This window comes from Triticum aestivum, chromosome 3B (genome assembly GCF_018294505.1).
Source record: "Triticum aestivum cultivar Chinese Spring chromosome 3B, IWGSC CS RefSeq v2.1, whole genome shotgun sequence".
NCBI lineage: Eukaryota > Viridiplantae > Streptophyta > Magnoliopsida > Poales > Poaceae > Triticum > Triticum aestivum.
Window position 1 is genome coordinate 515100838 of NC_057801.1, and position 25776 is coordinate 515126613.

Here is a 25776-nt window from a genome sequence, read left to right on the forward strand (position 1 = left end):
CTTGGAGCGTCTTGTATGATATGAATCTTTGCTTTTTAGTTTGCGACAATCATCCTTTCTGTACACACCTTTTGAGAGGGACATGCATTAATCGTGAATTTATAGAATACTCTGTGTGCTTCACTTATATCTTTTGAGCTAGGAAGTTTGCTCTAGTGCTTCACTTATATCTTTTTAGAGCACGACGGTGGATTTATTTTATAGAAACAATTGAACTCTCATGTAGGGCTGGGCATAAAACCAACCAACCGAAAACTGAACCGAAACCGAAGCCGAATAAACCGAAATTTCGGATTTTTAAGTGTAAACAGAAAAATTCGGTTAGCTGGGCTACTAACCAAACCAAATTTGGTCAGTTCGGTGTATTTCTCGGTTAACCGAAATACAGCCCATCCCCCCTGCCCTGCCCCCGGCCTAGTATAGCCCACCCCCCGCAGGCCGCAATTGACCAACCACCTAGGCACCCACAACCACGACCCACCCACCCTCCCACTTCCAGTCGAGGCACGCGCCAGCATAAACCTAGGCACCCTCGCCCTTGACCCCTCCCCTCCCCCACGCTACCCCGCCAGATGCCCCCTTCCCTACCTAGCCGCCGCCGCTGCTTCTCATCTGAGCGGCTGAGACGCCACCACCGGCGCCAGCGGCCACCACATCTTCTCCCCCACTCGACGCCCCTACGGGCCTGCCCTACCCAGCCGCTGCCGCATCTACAGGAAGGAAGGAGAGGTTAGACAAGTCAGACAAGGACCCGCCGTCGGCACTCGACAGCATCTCGGATTCTCGGCAGTGTATTCTCCAGTTTGTTATCATGTCTTCCACAGCAGAAACTGAGCATTCAGTCAACGTAATAAGCCCAATCTCCCATCCTTTGTCTCCTATTTTATTTTGTTCTTTGTGAGTAGATGGTAAACGTGGATGTGGATGCAGAGAAAAAAAGATGAGGTTTATGGTTCTTTTTTTATGCAGAGAAAAAAGTGTTGTTTGGCCAATACTGCAATATTCTGTAATCTGTATGAATGTACGCCCAAGCCTAGTCTTTGTAGTTTGTATGTACCTTATGAATGTTCTCTATCTCTCTAGTTTAGTAACATCTGGACATGACACCAACTCAGACGGGACAGAAGGAAGCTAGTAGGATTTGAATGTCTTGATCTGTCCTAGCTGTTACATTGTATACATATTATTTATTAGTAGTCTCTTACTACTGCTGGAAATTTACATTGGTTACATTGTTTTGTCTTATGGTTATATATATTGTAAGAAGCTCATCTCAGCCATCTACTTAGTGCACTCACACTATATGTACTGATTTTAGTAGATGCATCGTTGGTAACTTGTATTTTTAATATGTTTTTAATTCTTCTCCGAAGTAATTGGTATAGAAGAATGATCACATGAATTCTAATCATGTTACTATTTTTTAGATGGTTGAACCTGGTGGACTGCGTATCATTGGTGATGATGACATGACTGAAGAGGAGATGCGAGTTTATGAGGAAGAACAAAGAAAGAATGATGAGTATGAAAAGGAAAAGAAGGAGATGGAGGAACGACCTACAAGAAGGCAGATGCAGAAAAGATCACGGATGTGGGATCACTTTTCTGAGGTACTAGTTGGTGGTCTTCTCAAGTTTGGAAGGTGCAAGCATTGCAATCATGATATCAAGGCCGTTCTAGAGATTAATGGTACATCTTCCTTAATCAGTCATTTTAATACTTGCAATTATAATCCTCATAATGATAGGAATAAGAATCAAGGTACTTTGCAAGTTATCCAAGGGGAAAGTCCTTCAGTGCATAAATTTGATCCCGAAGCACTAAGGAAAGCTATTGCTAAGATAATTATAATAGATGAGCTTCCACTCGCATTTACTGAAAAAACTAGTTTTAGAGAAGTCATGTCAATTGCATGTCCACGTTTCAATATGCCTTCTAGAAGAACATGCACTAGGGATGTTGTGAAGGTTTATTTTGAAGAGAGAGCGAAGCTGAAACTTTTTTTCCAAACAATCATGTCAAAGAGTGTGTCTCACTACCGATGGTTGGACTTTTCAAATACAAGATTGTTATATGGCAGTCACAACACATTTTATTGATCCTGAATGGAATTTGCACAATAAAATCATTAGCTTTTTCCTAGTAAAAGGTCATAAGGGAGATGATATTGGAAAATCCTTAGAGCAATTCTTGATGGAGTGGGGAATGGAACATGCACTAGGTATGAGGAAGAAGATCCGCTCTATACATTAGATTTAACTAGTGAGAAAGCTCCTAGTATTCCTGTTGATAGTGATTGGGAGAATGCTACAAAAATGGTTGAATTTCTTGGACAATTTTATCACCTTACTCTTAGTGTTTCTGCCACACTCCATGTGACAGGGAATCAATTTTCTATGGATATTGCTGAAATTAATGTTGTGTTGGAAGAGTGGGCTGATAGTGATGATATTTTGCGCAAAACAATGGCCAAGAAAATGCAAGATAAGTATGATAAGTATTGGGGATGTTGGAATGAGAAGGTGGATAATGAAAGGGGGAAGGGGAAAGGAAAGAAAAAGGAAGTGGAGAATGTGAACATGTTTGTATGTGCTGCAACTGTTCTTGATCCAAGATTCAAGCTTTCAAACTTCACAAAACTAGCAATTGAAGAAATGTATGGTGAGTTAAATGGAGGAAAAGCATGGGAAGCGGTGAAAACATTTATGTGTGCTTTGTTTGAAGAGGATAAAGCTAAGTATGCACCAAGTGATGCAAGCAAGCATGTGCGAGCTCCACAATCTGAACCAACTCAAAAAAGGGAAGGAAGGAAATTGGTGTCTCAGATAAATAAAAAGTTGAGAGTTGGTGGTGATGGTGAAGCTAGCATGAGCAAATCTGAATATGAGAAATACCTACATGAAGAGAATGAAGTAAATAGGGACGATTTTGACATTCTAAAATGGTGGAAGAAGAATGCTGCTAGATTCCCAATATTGGCATGAATAGCCCGTGGTGTGTTGGTTGTTCCGGTATCAACAGTTGCGTCTGAGTCGTCATTTAGCACAAGTGGTCGCATCCTAAATGAATTTAGAACCTCACTTACACCATTCATGGTCCAAGCTCTTGTTTGTGCCCAAGATTGGCTAAGGGGTTCTATTACTATCAACATTGAAGAAGATGAGGAGGAATTGTTAAGATTGGAAAAGGGTAACATATTGTGATTGTTTTCTATGTAATTTTCTATATTTCTAACTTCCTATGCTTATTACATGTTTATTTCATTCTTTTTCAGAACTAATTGAAGAGTTTGGTAGTACAAATTCATCCAAATCAAAGCAAGTAGTAGCAAGTCTGTTTGCAAGCCATCTGGGGCTGAGCCATCTTACCCACCTCCATCCTCTACTTAAACATTGGTGAGTTGCAAGAAATTTTCTTCCTCTTGTTCATGCTTTTAGGTTTCATTTATTTTTTCTGCAGTAGACCAACTTTGATATTTTCAAATGCTGATGTAATGCAATTGTTGTATCATTCAAAACATGCACAACACAACCATGTGGTTTCCTTACAGACTGTTATGTCATGTAAATGCAAATGTTGCTGTAATAAACCTCATGTGAATGTTGTTATGCAAATGTTGCTTTATGCACTTCATGTACTTTGTTTTCCAAATTCTAGGCATATATACATCACTAGATTTGCTTAATAGTATTGTGTGGTATCTAGTATTCTATTTTAGCTGAATTCTGTACTATCTACAAAAAATGGCAGATTGGCTCACTTGGCTGGAACTTGGAATGGTCAAGATGCTCCGGACATGTCAAGATGCTCATGTTCATGATGGCGAATTGGGAGTCTTACTGTTTTCTACTCTTCAACGTCAAGTGCAAATCTATTTTCATTTATCACTATCAGTTTGTGTTGTCGAACACTTGAACTTGGACTTTGGTTATGGCTAGTGCTGGAACTTGGACTACCAGTTTGTCACTCTGTGTTATTGAACTTGGACTTGGTTATGTATTGTGCTGGAACTTTGGTTATGTCTCTGGTGAACCTTGTTTAACTTTGGTTATTGTGATGGAACTTGGACTTGATTATGCATGATTCAATATTACATTGTTTAACTTTGGTTATTATGCTGGAACTTGGACTTGAATATGCATGTTTTAATATTCTGGTATCCTTATATTTGATATCACATATATGTTCTACCGATTTTACAAATTTGTGTTGTTATGCTATCAAAATTTTTCTTTATAATACGCATGCTGTCAATATGTTCTTAAAGCAAAAGGGCATTTTCTGTTTATGGTACAAAATTTGGTTAAACCGAAAACCGAACCGAAAAAATCGGTTAACCGAAATTTCGGTTAGTTGATTTTTAGTGCTTAATTCGGTTCCCACTTATGCAAACCGAATTCATCAAAAAACCAAACAACAGAAACCGAATTTTAGGTTTCTACCAAATGCCCAGGCCTACTCTCATGCTTCACTTATATTATTTTGAGAGTCTTAAACAACATGGTAATTTGCTTAGGTTATGAATTTAGTCCTAATATGATGGGCATCCAAGAGGGATATAATAAGAACTTTCATATAAAGAGCATTGAATATGTGAGAAGTTTGATTCCTTGCATTTGTTTTGAGATATAAATTTGGTGATATTAGAGTCATGCTAGTGAGTAATTGTGGATTGGTAGAAATACTTGTGTTAAAGTTTGTGATTCCCGTAGCATGCACGTATGGTGAACCATTATGTGATGAAGTTGGAGCATTATTTATTTTTTGATTATCATCCTTTGTATGGAGGTCGGGAGCGCGCGATGGTTAACTCCTACCAACCTCTCCCCTAGGAGAATGTGTATTAGTACTTTGTTTTGATGGCTAATAAACTTTTGCAATAAGTATGTGAGTTCTTTAAGACTAATCTTGAGTCCATGGATTATACGCACTCTCACCCTTCCACCATTGCTAGCCATTCCGAGATATATTGCCATGCAACTTCCACCGTTCCATTTATTATGACACGCACCATCATTATCATATTGTGCTCATATGCATGATGCATTCATATACAGTAATATCTTTGTTCTAGCATCAAGTTGTAATTCTTGGATTGTAAGTAAATAAAAGTGTGACGATCATCATTATTAGAGCATTGTCCTATGCAAGGAAAGGATGATGGAAGCTATGATTCCCTCACAAGTTGGGATGAGACTCCAGACTTTATAAAAATAAAAGAGGCCAAAGAATACCAAACAAAAAAAGAGAGAAAAGAAAAAATGAGAGAAAAATAGAAGGGACAATGTTACTATTGTTTTCCACACTTGTGCTTCAAAGTAGCACCATGATCTTCATGATAGAGAGTCTCCTATTTTGTCACTTTCATATACTAGTGGGAATTTTTAATTATAGAACTTGGCTTGTATATTCCAATGATGGGCTACCTCAAATTGCCCTAGGTCTTCGTGAGCAAGCAAGTTGGATGCACACCCACTTAGTTTCTTTTTGAGCTTTTATACACTTATAGCTCTAGTGCATCCGTTGCATGGCAATCCCTACTCACTTGCATCGATATCGATTGGTGGGCATCTCCATAGCCCATTAATTTTCCTAGTTGATGTGAGACTTTCTCCTTCTTTTTGTCTTCTCCACAACCACCATATTCTATTCCACCTATAGTGCTATATCCATGGCTCACGCTCATGTATTGCATGAAAGTTGAAAAAGTTTGAGAACACTAAAAGTATGAAAAAATTGCTTGACTAACATCGGGGTTGTGCATGATGAAATACTTTGTGTGATGAAGATGAAGCATAGCCAGACTATATGATTTTGTAGGGATAACTTTCTTTGGCCATGTTATTTTGAGAAGACATGATTGCTTTATTAGTATGCTTGAAGTATTATTTTTTATGTCAATATTAAACTTTTGTTTGGAATCTTATGGATCTGAATATTCTTGCCACAATAAAGAAGATTGCATTGATAAGTATTTTAGGTAGCATTCCACATCAATTATTCAATTTTTATCATTTACCAACTCGAGGACGAGCAGGAATTAAGCTTGGGGATGCTTGATATGTCTCCAACGTATCTATAATTTTTGATTGTTCCATGCTATTATATTATTTGTTTTGGATGTTTTATATGCATTAATATGCTATTTTAAATTATTTTTGGGACTAACTTATTAGCCTAGAGCCCAGTGCCAGTTTCTGTTTTTCCTTGTTTTTGGCTTTTTCAGAAAAGGAATATCAAACGGAGTCCAAATGGAATAAAACTTTCACGATGATTTTTCTTGGACTAGAAGACACCTACATGACTTGGAGAGAGGGATAGAGGAGTCCCGAGGAGGCCACAAGCCCTCAGGGCGCGCCCCAGGTTTGGCGCCCCCTAGGCTTGTGGATCCCTCGAAGGTCCTCTAACCCTAGTTCCACCTCTGTAGATTCTAAAATATTCCCACAACATCAGAAGCGTCCACAAAAATACTTTTCCGCCGCCGCAAGCGTATGTTCCCGTGAGATCCCATCTTGGGGCCTTTTCTGGCGATATGCCGGAGGGGGATTTGATCATGGAGGCCCCCTACATCAACCTTGCTGCCCTACCGATGATGCGTGAGTAGTTTACCATAGACCTACGGGTCCGTAGCTAGTAGCTAGATGGCTTATTCTCTCTCTTTGATCTTCAATACCATGTTCTCCTTGATGTTCTTGGAGTTCTATCCAATGTAATCTTCTTTTGCGGTGTGTTTGTTGAGATCCGATGAATTTTGGATTTATGACCAGATTATCTATGAATATTATTTGAGTCTCATCTGAATTCTTATATGCATGATTTGATAGCTTTGTATTTCTCTCCAATCTATTGATTTGGTTTGGCCAACTAGATTGATTTATCTTGCAATGGGAGAGGTGCTTTGTGATGGGTTCAATCTTGTGGTGTCCTCACCCGGTGACATAGTAGGGGTAGCAAGGCACGTATTGTATTGTTGCCATTACGGGTAAAAAGATGGGGTTTATATCATATTGCTTGAGCTTATCCCTCTACACTTAATGCATTACTCTGTTCTCTTGAACTTAATACTCTAGATGCAGGCACGAGTCGGCCGACGTGTGGAGTAATAGTAGTAGATGTGGAATCGTTTCGGTCTACTTGTCACGGACGTGATGCCTATATTCATGATCATTGCCTTAGATATCATCATAGCTTTGCACTTTTCTATCAATTGCTCAACAGTAATTTATTTACCCACCGTATGCTTTATTCAAGAGAGAAGCCTCTAGTGAAACCCATGGCCCCAGGTCTATTTTCCATCATATATTTTCAGATCTATAAACAAAAAAAGTATCTTGCTGCACTTTATTTATATTTACTTTAGTTTGCTCTTTTATTTATCTTTTATACCTATCTATATTAGATCTCACTCTTGTTCGTGACCGTGAAGGGATTGACAACCCCTTTTTTGCGTTGAGTGCAAGTGTTTGTTAGTTTGTGTAGGTGCATATATTGGAGACTTGCTTATTCCTCCTACTGGATTGATACCTTGGTTCTTAACTGAGGGAAATACTTATCTCTACTTTACTGCATCACCCTTTCCTTTTCAAGGGAAAAATCAACGCAAGCTCAAGAAGTAGCATGGAGTCGGCTGATGCGGTGGTGGACTAGCGCTGCACTCCGTCTCGGGGTGGGGTGGAGTCAGCTGATGTGACAGACTTGGTGGAGGAGTCGGTGGCCTTGGAGGATGCATTCCTTTCTCCTTACGTAGAGACCACGTATGACTTCTCCTAGTGTCTGCTCCACCTGACCTCCAGGAAAGTCAAGCTCTAGCGAGTCATATCCCGACATCACTTCATCCACCCCGACACGAGCATAGCCAGCTAGAATCAGATTGTCATGGAAGGTTGCTTCAGGGGGATTTGGTAAAGCATAGCCGTCCGCCACCTTCATGGATATGTTCTTCAGTTTCATGTGTAGCTCACAAGTTGTCGTCTCTTTGATATCATCCACGGGGTAGCGAGCCAGCACTGCATCATCGGCCGGGACCCCCATGGAACCCATGCTGCTTTTCGGCATAGATGGGACGGTGCTATCCAATGCTGGATCCGCTTGCTGCTGCCGCTGAGACGCCCTTTCCAGGCTAAGTGTGTCGATCTGCTCCTGCTGCCGCATGAAAGCATGTTCCAACTCCGCATGATTTGATTCTACCTGTTGAAGCCGACCTGCATCCTGCTTCTTCTTGTCTTCCTCCTGCTTCTTCTTTCTCGCACAGCTTCTGTAAGTAATGTTCCACTCCGCAAACCCCTCAACCCACGGAACAACGCCTTTTCCTCGTGTTCGTCCCGGGTGTTCAGGATTCTTGAGGGTGCGTGTAAGCTCGCGTTCTCTCTTTCGAGTTGGAACACCCCCGTTCAAGCCTCTTCTATTGCAACAAGTAAAGCATCTGAGGCTTCTTTAAGACTTGTCTGCTCAATAATCTCACCCGTCTTTGGGTCCAACTTTCCCCCATGCGCATAAAACCAAGTCCTGCACATGTTGGCCCAACCCAATGTTTTTGGAGTGACCCCTGTAGCAATCATCTTTTCCTCAGACTCATCCCACTTAGGCCGGTGAGTCTTGTAGCCACCTGGGCCCAGAACATGGTGGTGCTTTTTTTCTCAGCATTGATCTTGTTTTTCCTCGACTGTTACTTAGCTGCTTCCGATTCCTTGAACTCCACAAATAAGTCCCAGTGATCTTTTGCCTTCGCCAGTGGTCCAGTGAATTCTGGAGTCTACTTTTCTGCTTCGATGTAGCCAGCCCATAATCTTTTCTTCTAGTTGTAGAATTGTGTGGCCATCTTATTAAGAGCACTTTTCTTGACTTTCTCCCGTTCTGCATCTGTGAAATGCTCTCGTAGGGTGAAATGTGTCATGAGCGTATCCTAAAGCAGAGCTTTTGCTCCTTCATCGACAAAACTAACTCCTCGATCTTCCTTTGGCTTATTCCATTCTTGAACAGAGATTGGGATTTGGTCCCTGACAATAACTTCGTATTGAAGAGTAAATTTGTCCGTGTTTTTTTAGGAGCAAGCGGTTCGCCATTTGGTTTGTTCTCATTGATGTTGTACTTTATGCCAGCCTGCAAATTTTTGGCCGGGCCTCGTACTGCCCTGCTTGTAGAAGATTTGCTCGATCCGGAGGGCTAAAATAAGAAAGATTCGTTAACACACACACACACACACATACACACACACACAGACACACACACAAATCAATTAATACATGTAATGATCACCAAAGGCCTTTGATGATCCTTTCTTGTATTATATTTGCATCAGTATTTTCCCCAGGGAGGAAGGGATGATGTAGTACAGCGAAGGTAGGTATGTCCCTCAGTTATGAAACCAAGTTTATTGAACCAGTGGGAGAACCAAGCAACACTATGTAAACGGTACCTGCACACAAAGAAGAAATACTTGCAACCCAACGCAAAAGGGGTTGTCAATCCCTCTCGAGTAAAAGATTGGTAAAGTGATAGATTGGTAGATGAAATAAGATAAAATCAAATAAAATTTAGTGAGGTATTTTTGGTTTTTTGATAATATAGATCTGAAAATAAAAGATGCAGATAAATAAAAAGGCAAATAGCAATATAGATATGAAGATATATGATGAGAAAATAGACCCCGGGGCCATAGATTTCACTAGTGGCTTCTCTCAATTGATAGAACTTCAAATAATTATGACGATATCCAGGCAATGATCATTATATAGGCATCACGTCCAAGATTAGTAGACCGACTCCTGCCTGCATCTACTACTATTACTCCACATATCGACCGCTATCCAGCGTGCATCTAGTGTATTAAGTTCATGGAGAATCGGAGTAATGCAATAAGAATGATGACATGATGTAGACAAGATCTATTCATGTAGAAATAGACCCCATTTTGTTATCATTAGTAGCAATGATCAATACGTGTCTTGCTGCCCCTTCTGTCACTGGGAAAGAACACCACACGATTGAACCCATCACAAATCACCTCTTCCCATGGCAAGAAAAATCGATCTAGTCGGCCTAACTAAAACAAAGATTCGAAGAAGAAATACGAGGCTATACACTAGTACAGCGAGGTGTTATACAAACGGTTTTTAACCCCTTTCCGTGACGGCATTTGGAACCGTTGCTTAGTGAGTGTGGGCGATAGGGGCGTCCTTCCCACACGACCCAGAAACCGTCGGGGATATGCCCTCCTGGCACAAACACTCGAAAAAATGAGGTCGTGTGCGATCGGCGAGCGATCAAATACGATTATACGTACAATAGTGCTAAAAATTACAATTACACAGGTGAAATCATTTCCGGTCGTAAGTACATCCACACAGTCAGTCTTCGCTAAACATTTCCGTTCATATATACATCCCACATAGTCGCCCCAAGGAAAACGTTTCTGTTCGCAGGTACATCACACACAATATTCCCCGTCCAATCGTTTGTGATAGCATTTCCATTGCACACGGTATTAACAATTTTATGGTTTGCGTTATGGAATGCATCACACATTGTGCGTAGAATAAACTGTGTGGCAAAGGCTGTCCATCACAAATAGTTTTCAAGAGAATGTCGTGTGTGATTGTTCATTAATCCAACATGGTTTATTCCTAGAAATTGTGTGTGTTGCCTGATGTCATCACCCACGGTGTTTTCTCAATAACCGTTTGCAATAGAAAAACCCAATTAGCAGGCTAATTATCCTATTATTAATAATCCATTTATTAATATATTTGACATTTCATATTAAGCACAAAATATATTTCATTTTCATAATTGAAATACATCAGAGTACAACATCATATAGCTTCATCACTCATCTACGCCATTACACAACCGCACCAGCACCAAGTTTCACATGCAACATCTATAACCTTTCAAAATTAGCATCATAGACGGTATATAGACAGATGTATCTCATCTGGAAAATGCTGAAGCAGAAGGCGAATATTGAGTCTTCATTGATGTTAAAGATCTTTGCAACTTTAGGCCAGTGCCTGTGGATGATTGACCATCCATCCTTTGTCCTCTTCAGGAACACTTCAATATTGAACCATGGGTGTTGTATGAATACCTTCCTCGTCTCCTGCTCATACAGGTGATTTGAGAGGTAATCATCAGTGAACTGCTATGGAAAGTCCTGAAAACAAGGATGTGTATAAATATCTTCTCAATATTGGAAATGGGGCAAAGGAATAAAAAAGGCAAGGCATAATAGTTAGTACCATCCTGTAGTGAACTGATGTCTTGTTCATTGTGCAGACAAAGATCTTGTTGTTGTTTGTTGCTAATTTCTTTATCCTAACAATCTTTCTGAGCTTCTTGACTTGACTGATATTCATGGACAACTCATTTCCCCATATGCAAAAATGGTCGAACAATGGATCAAAACCTCTGACATCAAGACCTACATGTGCAAGACCAAATTGTTAAAAACCTAAATATTAGAACGGTTCCTACAATTGCATAATAATGTGCTATTAAACAATGGACCATGCACGTGCTAACCTAGATTGTAAACCTCAGTGCTTCCCATTGTTTCCCTGCAATACATATAAGGTAGTTAGTCATCAGGTTAAGTAAGGGTTCACATGCTATCAGTAAAATATGTTGATGAAAAATAAGCACATTGCAGATTCATCAGATTAATTCAAGCCACATGGAAAACCCATTTGTCCAAACCAAGCATGATTAAGAACTAGGAAATATAGCACTTGTACATCTTTCTCATGTATTAAGTGCAGCCAATTCGATTTATTCCTCACATGCACAACAATACAAAATTCTACCCATGACAATTGGACATCGCATTGCAGAATTGAACCAATAGTTAACTAAACACCACAACAAATGAACCAAACATTAACTGAGCACCACATTGCACAATATAACATACTCCTAATAGAAGATCAGATAGTTAACCAGACCAAGCATGCTTAACAACTCGGAAATATAGTAATTGTATTTGTTTCTCATGTATTTAGTACAACCAAATTTGATTTATTTCTCACATGGTATACAATAACAGAATGCACCCACAACAATTGAACGTTGCATTGCAGAATTGAACCAAGAAGTTAACTAAACACCACAACGAATGAACCAAACATTAACTGAGCACCACATTGCACAATATAACATACTCCTAATAGAAGATCAGACAGTTAACCAAACCAAGCATGCTTAACAAATTGGAAATATATCAATTGTATTTGTTTCTCATGTATTTAGTACAGCCAAATTCGATTTATTTCTCACATGGTATACAATAACAGAATGCACCCACAACAATTGAACATTGCATTGCAGAATTGAACCAAACAGTTAACTAAACACCACAATAAATGAACCATACATTAACTCAGCACCACATTGCACAATATATAACATACTAGAAGATCAGACAGTTAACCAAACCAAGCATGCTTGACAACTTGGAAATATAGCAATTGTATTTGTTTCTCATGTATTTTGTAAAGAAAAATTCAATTTATTTCTCACATGGAAGACAATACAAAATTGCACCCTGAAGAATTGAACATCACATTTGCAGAATTGAACCAAACAGTTAACTGAAAACGACAACTAATTAACCAATAGTTAATAAGTGAGCACCACATTGCACGACATATAGAACATATACACTAGAGCAACAGATTGCATGGTAAAAGTAGATAGCACAATTCACTAGAATTTGTTAAGGAAATGCAGTAGCTAGCAAACTGAACATGGGTCCTTATAGCGATCTAATAAGACAAGCTACTCCTCATTATCGAAGATATCAATGACGATTGGCTACTTGGACATGGAAGAGGGCGAGGCCTCCGGATCGTGGGTTCCCTTGTCATAGTGGTGAGTTGCCTGAGCCGCTCCAGGCACCAACCTGCTGGCTCTCGAGATGAGGTAAGCACGTGCACGCTGAGAAAACACCTCATAGTCTTCGTCGAAGGCACCGAGTGTGGCCTCGAGAAAATGCCATGAACCGTCGTTTAAAGAAGTGAACCGCGTCGCAGCGTCGGCGTGCGAGGCGTCGATGGTGGCCTCGATGGCGAGGTGCTCCTCTAAGATCTGGGGGTCGGCACGAACGGCAGCCATCGCGACCTCATCCGTGCATGCGGCCGCGATTTGCTTCTTCGTTGCCAAATGCTCCTTGAGATCCTGGCTATACTGCGTGCACCATGGCTTAGGGCGGCACTTATTCGGTGGAGGAGTTGGTGATTTGGGTGGAAGGTGTCGCGCTGGCGGGAATGTGGAAGGAGGAGGAGGATGGGTGTCGGGTGTGGATTACCTGCCTGGATAGACGAGGCCGAGCAACATGAAGGAGGGTTGCCAGTGAGGAGGCGGTGCTGCAAGCAAGGAGTGAAGGTTTCAACTAGGAAAGTAAGGCGGAAACAGGGGAAATGTGGCTTTTAGTAAGGCGGAGGGGGCGGGGAGGTAGATATTTCAGCGGAGCCAAAAATTTGGAATCGGTTCAGCGAAAAAACTGGCATGCAAAGTGTCATCAGACACAGTCCCTTATTCAGAACTGTGTACGATATGTGAACATCACAAATGATTCAGATAGCTTAACCCGTGTGTGATGAGTTTGAACGTCAAAAAATTTGGTTCGAATTTCCCTGTTTACAGTGGTCATCCACGTCATTGCACAATTTGGGTACACAAAGGAGAATAGAGCACACCTGGTTACAGTGTCAGCATAGAACAACAGGAGTGTTGTGTTAAATTTTGGAATTTTTGGGGTTCGTTTGGACATTTCAATAAATTAACTGGGTTTTCTAGGCATTTTATGTGCATAATTCAAATTTGAACTACATGCACATGCTCCAGTGCATATAAATTGGTTGAAAAATCAAATATGTGTCCTTGGTTGCATGCTTAGGTCCCATACAAGAAATGGGAATGAATGTCAAACACCCTGCCACCATCACTCGGCCACAAACATTGAGATACCTGGTTTTTAAATTCTAGTAAATCCAAAAGTCGTCTGAAATTCATGAAACTTGGCATGCTATCATGGAGTGGCATCAACATGCCATGGTAAAAAAATTTGTCCCGTTTGGGGCAGGTTTGGGTATAAGCTTCTCACAAACCAGAGCTTCTCACAACAAGCGTGGTGGTTTCGATAGGGAACGTGCCACCTTTGGGGACGAAACGATATCCATTGCCTCTTATTGCTTTCAAAAAAATTCTAGTGTCAACATAGAACAACATGAGTGTTGTGTTAAATTTTGGAATTTTCGGGGTTCGTTTGGACATTTTTATACATTAACTGGGTTTTCTAGGCGTTTTATGTGCATAATTCAAATTTGAACTACATGCGCATGCTCCAGTGCATATAAATTGGTTGAAAATAAAATATGCGTACTTGGTTGTATGCTTAGGTCCCATGCAAGAAATGGGAATGAATGTCAAATACCCTGCCACCGTCACTCGGCCGCAAACATTGAGATACCTGGTTTTTAAATTCTAGTAGATCCAAAACTCGTCTGAAATTCATGAAACTTGGCATACTGACATGGAGCGGCATCAACATGTCGTGGTAAAGTTTTTGTGCCATTTGGGGCAGGTTTGAGTATAAGCTTCTCACAAACCAGAGCTTCTCACAACAAGCGTGATGGTTTTGGTAGGGAACGTGCTACCTCTGGGGACGAAAAGATATCTGTTGCCTCATATTGCTTTCAAAAAAATTCTAGTGTCAACATAGAACAACGGGAGTGTTGTGTTAAATTTTGGAATTTTTGGGGGTTAGTTTGGACATTTTTATAGATTAACTTGGTTTTCTAGGCATTTTATGTGCATAATTCAAATTTGAACTACATGCACATGCTCCAGTGCATATAAATTGGTTGAAAAATCAAAGTTGTGTTCTTGGTTGCATGCTTAGGTCCCATGCAAGAAATGGGAATGAATGTCAAACACCCTACCACCGTCACTCGGCCGCAAACTTTACGATACCTGGTTTTTAAATTCTAGTAAATCCGAAACTCATCTAAAATTCATGAAACTTGGCATGCTATCATGGAGCGGCATTGTCGATGTCAAAACCGGCGGATCCCGGGTAGGGGGTCCCGAACTGTGCGTCTAAGGCTAATGGTAACAGGAGGCGGGGGACACAATGTTTACCCAGGTTCGGGCCCTCTCGATGGAGGTAATACCCTACTTCCTGCTTGATTGATCTTGATGATATGATAATTACAAGAGTTGATCTACCACGAGATCATAGAGGCTAAACCCTATAAGCTAGCCGATGATTATGATTGTTCTTGTCCTACGGACTAAACCCTCCGGTTTATATAGACACCAGAGGGGGCTAGGGTTACACAAAGTCGGTTACAGAGAAAGGAATCTTCACATCCGAATTGCCAAGCTTGCCTTCCATGCAAAGGAGAGTCCCATTCGGTCACAGGAGGAAGTCCTCTATCTTGTATCTTCATAGTCCAACAGTCTGACATATGCATATAGTCCGGCTGTTTGAGGGCCCCTTAATCCAAGACTCCCAAAGTAGCCCCCGAACCAGGCTTCAATGACGATGAGTCTGGCGTGCAGATTGTCTTCGACATTGCAAGGTGGGCTCCTTCTCCGAATTCTTCAAAGTACCTGTTGTAGCAGTGCCCGGTTCCCCATTTAATGTTATGCTCATCGGCTTCTGCACCTTAACAGTCTCAGCCTCCATGTGTCGAGCGAATGCGAGAAGTCACGGCATTTTTACATTTTCCACCCTAACCATTTAAATAAATTGTCTATTAAAGAGACGGGGATCTTCAGATCCAATCCACACCATCTTCCCCAAGCGAGGAATCATCAGAGCGTGCCCGAAAAAACCACTCCAACATGGCCGGCGCTCGCAGCTCTTCCTCCCGCTCTCGCAACACCAAGCCGGGCGATTGGGAGAAGTGTACCATATCCCACGGCCGATTAGTGAACTTGCAAACCCAAGGGTTTCTACCTCCTGCATATCTAGTCCCCGTTCGAGCCGGATTGGCTTCCTTCGATGGTGGGCAGCAAGCAGAGGACTTTCCCAACCCATCCAGGGGGAGCGAGTACGCCTTGTTTCCTATTCACTGAGGGGCGTCAGATTTCCAATCCATCCGTTCCTCCATGGGCTTCTGGAGTTCTACGGCCTCCAACTGCACAACTTCACACCTACCTCCATCCTGCACATCGCAGGTTACGTCGCTCTTTGCGAGCTATTTCTGGGTTGCGAAGCCCATTTTGAGCTATGGAAGAAGCTGTTCTGCCTTGTCCCCCGTAATCAAGGGGGATCAATATTCCAAGTGGGCGGAGCCGAGATATGGCGCATCTCCAAGACCGGATACTTATCCGGCACACCGAAGAAGGCACCCGAAGAGTGGCCTTCCGAGTGGTTTTATATTGAGGATGTCTCCCTCCCCGATCCAATCCAAATGGGCCTCCCTGAGTTTACAAACGCTCCACTAAGAAAATGCCTTAACTGGCGTCCTTGGAGCCTCAGAGAGGAAGATAGTAGGGAGGTCCTTCAATTGATGAACAAGATAAGAATACTCGCTCAGTCCGGATTATCAATAGTCGAGGTTATGGTGATATCCACAATGCGGGGGGTTCAGCCACTCCAATACCGAGGGAATCCCATGTGGCACTTCAATGGAGAAGACGACGCCACCCGCTGCGGTCGGAAGGGTCCGGACTCCACCACCGCTCTGGTGGAAATACTATCCGATTTATACAAGGGGGAAAGAGAGGAGTTCGCCCACATTAAGCCACGGGATAGATTTTCCATGTACAACCCTCCCAGCTGGGTGAGCTGCCATCCATTACTCTACTCTATTCATTCCCTAAGCCTTTGTTTTCATAAATATTTACTCTGTCTACTTATAACAGGAATGGCGGAAAATAACCAGGGAGTTCCATAGCGTGACACCACAGCTAGAGGACCATAACCAGGCCCTTGACCCCGGATTCGTAGAGGATCCGGATATATTCGTGGAGCCCGTGGAAGGGGTGTTTCACCAGGTGAGTTGTGATAGCACAGAGGTGGCCATCATTACTGACTATCCCGTCTCCTCCCTCTATCGCACGTAAGTAAACAAGAGACTTATCTTCTGGAAAAGATTGACTCCTTTCGTCTTACCCACCGCACAATTCTTATCCTCTAAAGGGAAGACGATCGGCGCGCCAAGCCGAACCCGAGGCGACTCGCCAACAAGGGGTGCCCGTGCCGGGTAGGCCTTCAAAAAGAAAGGCGAACAGGAACATGGCAGATCCGTCATCAAGGAGGTATGGCTTTAAACATGCCCCACGGTTGTCATCTTAAAGGATGACACTATCTGTTGTGTTTTAGCAGAAAGAACATCCACCGGACTATGTCTGGGGATCCTGCCAACCGTACCTCTACTAGCCGGATTCCAGACCTGGTCTCGAGGATGGAGGCCAACAAGGAGGCGGCACCGGACTATCCTCATATAGAGGATTCAGATAGAATGTCCGTTACAAATTCTGAAGTGGAGAGTGCCATGAATCATCGATGTCGGCGGGCCGCACTCTGCGACCCTAGTTTTTTAGAAGAGGCTTTTAATGCCTTCAACCCGGGTGATGCATACATCCGAGCCGCTCAGGATGGGCTTGCTAGAGCCACGGACCAGTATTTGAAAGATAAATGGGTAAGTATAAAAATCTGATAATTATGCATATCAGTAGCCCCTGAGACTTGAAGCAGTTGGTACAACTGGTTTAAGGATCATTGTACTAATAGGTTCTCTCGGAGAAGAACAACCTGTTGTCTCAAGAGCTGGAAGAGTGTCGAACCCAGCTAACGGCCGCTATGGCCAGGCTGTCAAGATCCAAAGAGGCATCGACTAGTATGTATTTCCGAATTGAAAAAAAACAATATTGTGTTTATAAACCAGTAACGCTAACAATATGTGATGACCAAAATCCTCAAATAATCTAGAACAGAATCCAGGAATCCCACAAGAGGGTGAACAAGGGGCAGAAAGGCAAGCAGCCGCTCACGAGCGTGTACTTACACGGGCCATACAGAAGAAAAACAAGCTCCAAGATGCTAATACCCAGCTGGGTGAGGAATTGAGAGATGTTCGGGCCCAGCTGGCTGACTCCATGAAGGAAAATAATAGGCTTCAACGCGGCATTTTTAGTATGTTCTCAAACGAACAGTTATATAGTTTGGCAAAGATAGGAACTAACGGAGTTATGTCTGTAGGTATGCTGACTGGCCGTCCCGAAGAGGAGATGCCTGGATCATCAGGCGATCTGGTACAAGAGCTTTCGCAACTGCAGGAACAAGTTCGGCAGGTCATGCGAAGTGTCGCCAAGGCCTTATGGCCATCTGCCTCCCTACCAGGAAGTATGGGGGAGTTTGCACAGCTTTTCAAGGGAGCGCGATGGTGTTTCCGACTATGGAAGATATCTGCCTATCGAGAAGGAGCGAGAGAGGCTTGGGCCATGGTGAAAACATGGTATACCAAGCTTGTTCTGAATCATATGGCCCGGGTTGGACCTGTAGGGTCAGATGGGAAAGAAATTCCCGTTAGTCTGGTATATGACCAGGTAGGGTTAGCCGCAAAATATTCCCAACAGGATTGTAGGCTAGACAACCTGTTGGATGGCATAGAAGAAGAAACATTTGAGTCTAAATGACTATATACTTCAATTGACATATTTGTCCCTAGCCAGATTGTAAAACATTTGTCATGGCGGACCTTTTCGCTTCAGCCTCTAGATCCGACAGTCCGGAGTGTTTCTGAATACCCGCTCGGTAATATAAACCGGGGTACGCATGGAAACCAAGCGTAGGGGTCATAATTGCTTGAACAGACAAGTACCCAACTAGCTATGTTATATTACATGGTTAGTAAGAAACATCTTCCGGAGAGAATAATTCCGTTAAGGGTTCCTTTCCCTGGGTACGCATGCATTGACGTGCATGTCCGAACTACGATAAAAAAACATCTTTAGTCCACCGACCGAATATTCCCTTAGGAATGCTAGCTTTCGGCTTCACCTAGTCTGAGGTACACGTCCGAAGTACCCGGCAGTAGCAATCGCAGAGGTGCTCCCTTTATGCCCTAGTTGAACTAACATGAACGTAGGGCATAAGCACATGACCCAGCTTGGCCAAAACTTAAGTCATATCGATGCATGTAATGGCGAAGAAAAGGTACATATGGAAAAAGGACACATATGCAGTGGGCTTGATGCCCGGATAATTATATTAAGCTTCTGTATAAGAAGCCCCCAGGTATAATGAGCGCACACACTTAAAGATTAGTGCGTCACAAGTGTGTAGTCTAGCCACACTAAAGCTTTAGCGCTTTTAAAAATAAAAGGTGAGAAGAGAGCTGAAAAGTAAATAAAAAGGAACGGAAGGAAGGAGACAAACAGGGAGTTCGATGCTAGGCGTAGAATCTTCGGAGTCTGGCCGCATTCCATGGGTTCGGCTCGAGGCGATGAACAGATGCATCACGCAGTCGGTATGCTCCTCCGGTGAGAACTTTGTCAATAATGAAGGGACCCTCCCACTTGGGCTTAAGTTTGTCCTTTTTCTTCTCCGGTAGGCGTAGAACGAGTTCACCAATATTATATGTCTTGGCCCGTACTTCTCTGCTTTGATATGTGCGAGCCTATTGTTGATAGAATGTGGAACGGGCTTTGGGGACTTCGCGCTCCTCTTCCAGGGCATCTAAACTGTCCTACCGATCGAGCTTGGCCTCTCTCTCTTCATACATGCACACTCGAGGTGAGCCATGAATAATATCGCAGGGCAGCACAACCTCTGCATCGTACACCATGAAGAAGGGTGTGTATCCGGTAGTGCGATTTGGTGTGGTCCGCAGCCCCCAGAGTACGGAGTCAAGCTACTCAACCCGGTGCGTGTTTGATTCTTTTAAGGATCGCACTAGTCTAGGTTTAATGCCGCTCATAACAAGACCATTGGCTCGTTCAACTTGAATGTTTGTTTGAGGGTGATAGACAGAGGCGTAATCGAGCTTAATGCACATGTTGCCGCACCAAGTTTTCAACTCGTCGGCTGTGAAATTGGAGCCTTTGTTGGTGATGATGCTGTGGGGGACACCATAACGGTGTACAACACCTGATATGAAGTCTATCACGGGTCCAGATTCGGCCATTTTAACTGGTTTGGCTTCTATCAATTTAGTGAATTTGTCCACCATGACCAACAAGTATCTTTTCTTATGGATTCCTCCTTTAAGGGGTCCAACCATATAAAGCCCCCAAACCGCGAAAGGCCAAGTTATGGGGATTGTTTGTAGGGCGGTGGGTGGCATCACTACAAAAAAAGACACATCCGTGACATTTTGGGCCAAACGAATTTTTTCTGTCATACATATGACACTTCTATGACGATGATTGTGACAAAACCTGGTATCATCATAGATGTGGTGGGCTCCTACTTCTATGACAAAAAATCATGACAGAAAATGGGCTTTTCGTAATGGGTGGGCCGGAGATGCAGCTGCATGACATTCTTTGGGCCGTCCATGACGGAAAAAACCGTGGTAGAAGCAAGGGGGAGGAAAATTTCGGGGAGTTGCCGGTTACGGTGGGAGGTCGGGGGCCGAGCGATGCGCGTTTATCTCATACACGTACGCGCGTGTGTGCGAGGCGTTGGCTCTAACTGAACCCGAGCGATTGCACTGCAGGCTACGTGTTACTGAACCCGAGCGATCGATCGATGGCTGTTAACTGAACCCGATGGAGCGATTCCTTCGCTACTGCTGCTAACTGAAGCCGGTTGATTGGATGAACAGTGAGCGTTACGGGGGGGGGGGGGGGGAGGTTGGATGAACAGTGAGGGGTGGGCTCTAACTGAACCCGAGCGATTGCACTGCAGGCTACGTGTTACTGAACCCGAGCGATCGATCGATGGCTGTTAACTGAACCCGATGGAGCGATTCCTTCGCTACTGCTGCTAACTGAAGCCGGTTGATTGGATGAACAATGAGCGGTGGCGTTGCCTCTGGATGAACAGGACCCCATGGTGTGGAGGGCTGGATGAACAGTAGACAGTGGAGGGATGGCCGTGGTGGGGTGGTTGAACAGGACCCCGTGGTGTGGAAGGCTGGATGAACAGTAGATGGTGGAGGGCTGGATGAATAGTAGATGGTGGAGGGGTGGTTGAACAGTAGCCGGTGGAGTAGCGCACGGTGGAGGCTGGATGAACAGGAGCCCGTGGAGGCTGGAGGAGGTCAACGGTAGCCCGTGGAGGCTGGAGGAGGTCGACGGTGGAGATGAACAATATCCCGTGGAGTCTCGTTTTGCGGTACGCCACACCCCTCCTGATGAACAGGACCCCCGTTTCGACCGTAGGAGGTCCGTTTCGTCCGTTTTGCGGTACACCACACCCCTCCCGATCAACAGGACCCCCGTTTTGATCGTAGGAGGTCCGTTCCCTCCGTTTTGCGGTACGCCACACCCCTCCCGATCAACAGGACCCTCGTTTCGACCGTAGGAGGTCCATTTCCTCCGTTTGCGGTACACCACACCCCTCCCGATCAACAGGACCTCCGTTTCGACCGTAGAAGGTCCGTTTCGTCCGTTTTGCGGTACGCCACACCCCTCCCAATCAACAGGACCCTGTTCCGAACGTAGGAGGCCCGTTTCCTCCGTTGTGCGGTACGCCAGGCCTCGTTTCCATCGCATGTTCCGTCCAAGCCCTCCTGATGAACACGACCACGCATTCCGTTCTGACCCAGCCGGTTGGCTCCCCATGAACACGACGACGACGTTGTTTCTCCGTTCCGACCTAGCCATGTACGTATGCGCGAGTAGGCGTTCGAGACCCTGCCCGTATGTACGTACGTGGTCGTATTTTGTTTCTTGCACCCTCGACGATGTACGTACATGTACATGCTACGCGCGCGCCTCTACTACGACACGTGCGCGCCTCTACTACGACACATGCACAAAGATGTAGCTGGTGGGTCCCAGCAGTCAGGGGGGCGAATCTTTTTTTTTTTCCGGACGCACTTCCTTGCGTGCGAAGGTGTAGCTGGTGGGTCCCAACAGTTAGGGGGAAACATTTTTTCACAAAATATGGTGGCCCGTCCGATGGGTCCCCGCTGTCAGGTGGAGGAATAATTATTTTGCGCGTAATAAGGAGGCACTTCCTTGCTGCGGCCGTGGACCCAGCTGTCAGCCTCTCCATGTACAGTCCACGTCCGATGGAAGCCGTTCCTTGACCATGTTGACCACGCTACGCCAAGAGCACCAGGGCGATGGACGATGGCGAGGCCTAGGAAGGGGACGACGCGGAGCCGGGGAAGACGCGACAGTGGATGCCCACGCGTAGAGGAGTACGAGGGTTCACTGGTTTGCTGCGGTGTGAGGCTGCCGTCGCCACAGAATAACAGGGGGTGTGGGTGAGTAGAGGGATGGCCTGGCCAGCGGTGGGAGTAATAGGGGGCGGTGAGGCCTCCGCCGCATCGTAGCCGGCCATGGGAGGCAGGAGCATGAGGCACGACCGGCGCTGGTTTGGGCGGCTAGAGCAAGAAGACCAGAGGTTGAAGAAGCACTACGGTCGTTGGATGGACATCGTACGGTCACTAGAGCTAGAATCGTGCAGATTGACTAAGTTGACAAAGCCCTCCGTCCCCGTCAACTTAGTAGGCCCACAAGTCAGCCTGCCACTATACTGGGTCCCGGCTAATAGGGGGAGTATTCATTTTTTTATGCGTAATAAGGAGGCACTTCCTTGCGTACGAAGATATAGCTGGTGGATCCGAGCTGTCAGACCCGGTCGCGGGGAGGAGGGAGCAGGCAGTCCCGCCGGCGCTTGTTTGAGCGGCTGGAGCAGGAAGAGCAGAGATTGAAGAAGCACGACGGCCGTTGGATGGCCATCCAACAGTTACTGCTTGTGCGTCAACCTTTTTTTTAGGAAAGCCTCAAATCTGGGGAAAATAGCATACAACCCATCTGCCATTATTTTAAATAATTTACAACCCATTTGCTAATTCTTAAGGTTGTTTTGGAGCCCATATTCTTTTTGTTAGCATTACAGCCCATATTGTGGCCACGGTTAAAAACTTATACGAATTTTTGCATATTTCGGTGCGGTCCGAACTGTTTTTAATCCCGAAATTTCGACTCACATTCAAACTGATTTTAAAAATAAATGTATATTAATATAAAATCCAACGAATTCTCCACGCATAAAAATTAATGTAATTTAAAATCTCAAAATGAAAAAAAAGATATTTGAAACTAATTGCCGGTTTGATGTGTTTTAAAAATGTACAGCCCATTTCTCATTACTGATGGGCCATTTTCTCGGCCAGCCGAATGAAAGCTCTCCTCGTCTTGAAAGATTTGCAGCCCAACAGGCCTGACAAAGCGACTTACTTGGCAAATCACAAAAAAACTGGGTTGTGGCCATGGACCCAGCTGTCAGCCTCTCCACGTACAGTACTCTTTCGATGGAATGTCGTTGACCACATTGACCACGCCGCGCCGAGAGCACCAAGGCGGTGGACGACGGCGAGGCCTAGGAAGGGGACGACGTGGAGCCGGGGAAGACGCGGCAGTGGATGCCCACGCGGAGAGGAGTACGAGGGTTCACTGGTTCGGCTGCGGTGTGAGGCTGCCGTCGCCGCAGGGCCTGGCTAGCGGTGGGAGTAGTAGGGGGCGATGAGGCCTCAACGGCAGCACAGCCGGCCACTGGAGGCAGGAGCAGGCGGTCTCCCCGGCGCTGGTTTGGGCGGCTGGTGCAAGAAGAGCAGCGATTGAAGAAGCAGCAGGACCGTTCGATTCAAATCCAACGGTTACTGCTGCTAGAATCGTTTGTTGACTAAGTTGACAAGCCCTGCGTACGCGTCAACGTAGTAGGCCCACAGGTCAGCCTCCCAACCGGTGCGCCCCAGATGTCAGTGGGAGGAATCATTTTTTTCGCGTAATAAGGAGGCAGTTGATTGCGTGCGGCCAGGCCAGCGGAGGGAGTAGGGTGGGCCGGGGAAGCCTGCGCGGCATCACAGCGGGCCACAAGAGGAGGGAGCAGGCAGTCCCGCCGGCGCTAGTTTAGGCGGCTGGAGCAGGAAGATCAGAGATTGAAGAAGCACGGCGGCTAGAATCGTGTGTTCACTGACAAAGCCTTGCGTAAACAAGTCAGCCGCCCGTTTTCCATTTTTAGAATTGCCGGCCATTTTCTGGTCAGTACCAGGGTCAAAAAATTAACTAAATATGTGGGAAATTTTTGCTGGGGAACGAAATATTCTTAATCCAAAAATAAATAGCCATACTAAAACAAATTTAAAAATAAATTAGTACTATGTCATGTTAAATCCAATGAAATACGTATAAGATATCAGTGAAGAACAAAATTCAAAAAAAACTAATATCCCATTTGCTATAATTTTTTTGGAATTTTCAACCCCTTTTGATATTACTTTTAACAGACATTGACCATACTCTTTGGCCAGGACGGAATGCATCCCTCCTCGTCTTGAAAGATTTGCAGCCCAGTAATTCGGAGAAAACAAATAGGCCTAGCTTGGGTATTCTTCAAAAAGAAATACTGGGCTACCTATTTTCCCAAAGAACTGGTGCATGAGCATTTAGCTTTATTTATTTATTTACTTATTTATGTTTAGGGGACCATGAGCATGTACCTGGGCCGGATTCATGTGAGAGCCTCCCTTCCAGTTAATTATGGGCTTCTCTATTGGGCCTTCATCAGTGGGCTGCATGTTATCAACAAGTGGAAAATGTGTTCCGTACGAAAAATAGTATGAGCTACGTACGGTACGGGGCACTAAAGGATCGAACCGTGCAACGACTTCCAAAACATTGTGTTTGTCGTTCTAACAACACATTTATTCAACCAACAGACGAAATATACTACTGATTGTACATTGAAAACAGCAGCAGCAGCAACCAGGGCTGGGGGTGCAACAGAAGCAGTAAGCAGGCCAGAAGAGTGAAGACGCAGCTCTCTCTTCCAAACCAAACATCAGCCATCATTACAAAAGGGCTACCAAAAAAGAACAAGTGTATGCATCAAACTAAATAAAGATCCTACTACACCAAGTGTACGCATCTAACTAACTGGCTCAGTTAGACGTTACTATTTATTAAGCTGTGGAGATTGGCTGACGGCTTGAACCAGATGGGTGCCTGACGGGGGAAACTCCAGCCAGCAGGTCGAAGTCTGATACTTGCGACCCTCTCTCCTACTTTGGGCTGCAGAGCGTGGCGGCACATATCAGGGTATGGTGCATGCAGAGACGCATGGTACGCTGTGTACACACAGTTTTGCCTGATGAACGAAACCGCGCTGCCATCATGATCCTTGCCGTCGGTTATCTCCTGGTTAATCGGATAATTCAGTCCGACAAACAGAGAGCGTGTACCAAGGCTACTTACCAGCCTCCAGTCAAAAATTCCTGAAGGCCCAGAGAAGCTGGGATCCTGCTCAAAGACCTTGCAGTGACTGTGATTGTATTCCGCAAAACAACACGTCCGGTACGTGCGAACGATCATCAATCTTTCGCCGTCGTCTGATCGAGCCAGGAACCACCTGCAACTGCCATGCCGCTTTTCTTTGAAAGGTTCTGGGATTAGGAAGGGTAGGGACACCAGGCGGCCTACAACATCATATCAAGTTGGAGTCAAATAAAAAAGGGCTCTTGATTTAGTCAATCTTAAGAACAACATGTTATGAGCATGAATATTTTTTCAGTAAATGTTGACAGTAATATAAGCAAGCCATCATGATATCATAGGAAAGTAACATACTGCTGTAACAGCCGTTTGTAG